Source organism: Elephantulus edwardii, unplaced genomic scaffold (assembly GCF_000299155.1).
Source record: "Elephantulus edwardii isolate Elephantulus edwardi_28Jun2011 unplaced genomic scaffold, EleEdw1.0 scaffold00208, whole genome shotgun sequence".
In the NCBI taxonomy this organism is placed as follows: Eukaryota; Metazoa; Chordata; class Mammalia; order Macroscelidea; family Macroscelididae; genus Elephantulus; species Elephantulus edwardii.
The window spans coordinates 1,725,623-1,730,673 of NW_006399958.1; positions in this window are offsets into that span (position 1 = coordinate 1,725,623).

Below are 5,051 nucleotides of genomic sequence, written 5' to 3' on the forward strand. Positions count from 1 at the left end.
CTTCTTCTTCTTCTTCTCTTCTTCTTATTCTTTTCCTGCCACATCTTCACTGAGTTATAACTGAGGTGCAATAAACTGCATATTCAAAGGCTGTATGTGCATGGTGCTCTGGGGACTTAGTGGTAAGGAGTTGCCCTGCCAACCCAAAGGCACGCAGTTCAAGATGGTTAGTCTCCTCCTCCTATGCCGTTTACGCCTCTGAAAACTTGCTTGATGGTCAGCTGTGAGTTGGTTCTGATTCAATGGGACACAACAATAAACATATATCAATAAGTAGAGGAAGAGAGGGAGGAAGGGAAGGAGGGGGGAAGAGGGAGAGGGAGAGGAAGAGAAGGAGATGGAGAGAGAGAGGGAGAGGGAGAGGGAGAGGGAGAAGGAGAAGGAAAAGGAGAAGGAGAGAGGTGGGGAGGGAAAGGAGAGAGAGAAAGAGATCCTTACCAAATATCATCAATACAATGAAAATAATGACGTATGAGTTAATGTCTGTGCCTCCACCCACAGCCCTGCCTGATGCTTCTCTGATCCTGTTTTTGTCTCTTTTCTTTTTCTACATCTGTGTGTTTGTGTAATGTTCCTCCGACCTCGGCCTCCTGGTCCACTCTCCCCTGAAACCCGAATCCCTCTCAATCTCTTTCTGTCTCAATGCATCCTTCCCCCACCCCCCACCCCGCCTAATTCTCCATCTCTCCTTTAGTCTCTGTCCGTCTCTTCCTCTCTCTCTTCATGTCTCTTTCTCTCTATCAGGGGCTCTTGTTCTCAATATTTGTCTGTCTCCCTCTTGTTTCTTCTCTGTACCTTTCTGTAGCTTCCTGTCTGTCCTCTCTCCAGCTCTTTTTCTCCTCTTAGTTCTTTTCTCCCTCATCTTGAGTCTTTTTCTTCCTTCTGTTTCTCTGCCTTTTATTCCATTCTCTCTCTGTCTTTCTGTGTGTGTGTCTCTCTCCTCCTCTCCCTGTTGCCTTTCCTCTTCACCTCTCATGCTTTTTCTCATGGCTTCATCTTCCTTCTCCTTCTCTCTCTCCCTTCCCTCTCCTTTAAAAGTATGCACCCTTCCCTCTCTTCCCACGTTTCACTCCCATTTCTTTCCCCTCTGCATCTTCGTTTCTGTCTCCCTCTCTCTCCCATCTCTTCCTTCCCTCCTTTCGTAGTCCCACATTCTTGGCTGTGATCCTTGTTTGTGCCTTAAAGCCCCTCTGTCTCGCTCACACTGCCTTTGGGCCAGATGCCACTTTGTAAGGAGCCCTCAGAGACCCTCTCCTGCCCCTCAACCAGACGAACAGTAGTCCAATCTGGCCTCCCCTCCCCGTGGCTGCCTCAGCCTGGCTGGCAGTCAGGCACCAGACGTGGGTGAGACCTGGGCAGGGCCATCTGCAGATGGAGAAAGAAACCCCTGGGGGCGGGTGGTTCCTGGCACTTTGGGAAATGGGACGTTGGGTGGGGAGCACAAAAGGTGGTTTCTTCTCCCTCATTCCTGAGCGCTCGGAGCTGCCTCTCCCCGACTGGTCTTGTCTCCGCTCCAGGTTTTCCCCTCTCTCCACACCTCACCTCCCACCTCTGTCTGTCTCTCCGCACCTGACTTTAGGGTCTCTATGATTCCGATTATAGTTATGTGCCAACTCATAGCTGATCCTCCAGAGGGTTTCCAGAGTCTGTAAACGGCACAGGACACCCTTGGTACCAAGAGTCAAGAAATCAAAAGATGTGTTGCGTTGCCTTGGGGAAAATCTGCTGTCATGGACCTCTCTAAACTGCTAAAAGATGTCAGTTTAAAGACTAACGTGCTCCTGATGCAAGCCTCTGAAAGCTGAACAATGAATGAGGAGGACAAGGAGAAGAATCAACGCCTTTGACTTGCGGTGTTGGAGAAGAGTAGTGAACATCCCATGAGCTGCCAAAAGAACAAACATCTATGTCTTGGATGAAAGTGTACCTAGGGTGCTCTGTGGAGATAAGGATGGTGACACTTCATTTCACTTACTTCTGGTATGTTTTTAGGAGAGGGCACTTCCTGGAAAAAGACATCGTGCTTGGAAAAATACAGGGTTAGCAAAAGACAAGAAGATCCTCAATGAGATGGGTTGTGACAGTGTATGTCAGAGAGCATGAGGATGGCTCAGGATAGGACAAGGTTCCACTCTGTTGTTTACAGAGTTGCTATGAGTTGTAGTTGACCTGGTGGCACCGATCACCGTGATCCAGAATCAATTAGCTGGCACTGAGCTTGAGTTTTGGAACATGCCGTCATTAAGGAAAGTATAAGTGCACTCTAGAGGTGTAATTAATAAGGAGTTATGTTGCTAACCCAAACCTTGTCTTTCTCTGGCAGTTTGATTTCACTGGTCCCCTGAACTAGGATTCCTTTATCTGTATTCCAGTTTCTGTAGAATGACAAGTTTTAGAACTTTTTTTTTTTGGTAGTTAAACAATGATTTTATTGCTCATGTACATGAGACACATTTATGCAACCAGGACAGAGGCTGTGGATGATTCATATTTCCAATTGGGAGGAAAGACTTTCTCCGTCTTGGAATATCGGTTTGATCCTCAGAGATTTATATGGTGTTGTATAAGTACATTTTGTGACAGGCAATACAATCTTGAGAATCCTTAAGCCCAAAGAATTTGCTCTGATTTTCCTAAAGATCTCTACTATTTGATTAAGAAAGCTGTTGCTGTTGCTTGAAAGCATCTTGATAGGAACAGAAAGGATGAGGATATTAAGTTCCAACGATCTTGATTGAGAGCCAAATTCACCAATTGGCTAGATACTACAAGACAACATTTTAGAACTCTTTTTTTATTTTTTTAACATTTTTTTTTCATTTTAGAACTCTTAAGGGTGATTCTATACACAGAGAAACAGCAACACAACAAAACCTAGTCCAAAGTTTTGAGTTCTTTTTTTTTTACATTTTATTTTTTTATTTTCTACTAGTTTATTGGAAGTAGGAGTGGCATCCACTTCCATAATAGCTTGCCTCCAGAAACCCTATGAACCTGGAGAAAGGATGAAAGTCACGCAAGTGTTGAGGACTCTCGTTCACAGGGTCGCTACAAGCTGCCTACGACTCGGCGGCATTTAACAACTTAAAAACAACACTAGTTTATTTACAAAATTCAAATACAAATTTGAACACATTCTTTCAATTTCCCTGAACCCCCCACCCATCAAATTATACAACCCAATGATTAATCCCCACCTCCCCCTGCACATCCACATCCCTCTGCTTCCAACCTCTCTCACCCCTCTTGGATTCTTACACTCATTCTACAATAATGGTTTTATACGATATTTATCCTTGTGAAACTGAGTTAGTTCACTCAGGATAATGCTCTCCAGTCCCTCCCAAGTTAGGTAATTACAAAATCATTGTTCCTACATGTTGCATAGTGTTCCATTGTGTGAATGTACCATAATGTCTGAATCCATTCATTTGTGGTTGTACATTTGGGTTGTTTCCATGTCCTTGTGATGGTGAATAATGCTGCTATGAACATTGATTTACAAACAAACAAAACAACAACAAAGTTTTGAGTTCTTAAAAAGATATTTTAATTTTAGAATTTAAATGAATTCATTACATTGTGAATTGTGCTAACATCACCACTATTTTTCTCCAATACAGAAATTCTACTCATTAAGCAATAACTTCCTAGTCTCCCCTTGACAACTTTTGCTTTGTGTCTTTGTGAATCTGCCTCTTCTGGAAGGCACTCTGATGGCATGGTGTGTAAAGTGTTTACCTATGAACATAAAGGCTGGTGGTTCGAATCCACCAGTTACTCTGAGGGAGATGAGTGGATTCTCTCTTTCTGTAAAGATGTACAGCTTCAGAAACCAGTCACTATGAGTCAGAATCAACTTGAGACCAGGGAGAAAATGAAGAGGAAAGGGTTCTGGTGACACTGTGGTTAAAACAGTCACCTGCCAACTGGTAGTTTGAACCCACTAGTCCCTCGGCAGTGCTCAGGCTGTTCATTCATAGGGTCGCTATGAGTCGTCTACGACTCAACGGGATTAAACAACAATAACAATGACGACAACCAAGAGAGAGCTACGTTGGCCTAGTGGAAGGAAGCTGTGCTACCAAGCCGAAGGTGGGTGATTGTCATCTGTGGCCCTCGGCCAGGTTCAAATTGTCTTCCTGTCAAACATTCTTCTAGGTGGTATAGCACTGATCTGTGTGTTGCTGTACAGAGGTAACACGTGGTTGCTGTGATGCTGAAGACTGTGACAGTGATGTGCCAATCGTGGTAATGGGTACCCATGGTAGACAGTGTTGGCTGGAGCTTCCTGACTAAATCAAGCCTGGAAGCAGGAGCGGCATCCCCTTCCGAAATGGCTTGCCTCCAGAAACTCTTTGTACAAAGAGTACTCAGGCCGTTTGTTCATAGGGTCGCTATGAGTCATCTACGACTCGACAACATTAAACAACAACAAACAACAGTCTCTCGGCAGGATGAAGATGAGGCAGTCTGCTTCCATGAAAATTCACAGCCTTGGAAACACCATGGGAGAGTTCTGCTCTGTCCAGCATGGTTGCTATGTGTTGAGATCGATTCGCTGGCAGTGGCTTTTGCTTTTGTTTTTTTAAGATAGATTGGTGCAGTGGTTGGCACAATGGACTCTAACGTAATGATTGTGAGGATGGCTCTGGACCAGAAAAATGTTTTGGTTTGTTGCTTATAGGATATCTAGGAGTCAGATCTGATTCAACAGCACCTAACAACAACAGGTATCTCTTAGAAGCAAAACAATACATGATGCTTGGTAAAGTACAGAATGGGCAAAAAAGGAGAAAATTCCCAATGTAATAGGTGGACATTCATCCAGCTACCACAATAGGTTGAAACTCCAAGAACCATGAAGATGGGGCTGGACCAAACAGTGCTTCATTCAGCTATACAGCAGGTTGTCATGAGTTCAAGGGTAACTAACAACAAGAATAAATGCACACCCATGTTTATTGCAGCTTTGTTCACAATAGCAAAGAGTCAGAAACAACCTAAGTGCCCATCAACAAATGATTGGCTAGAGAAGCTGTGGTATATTC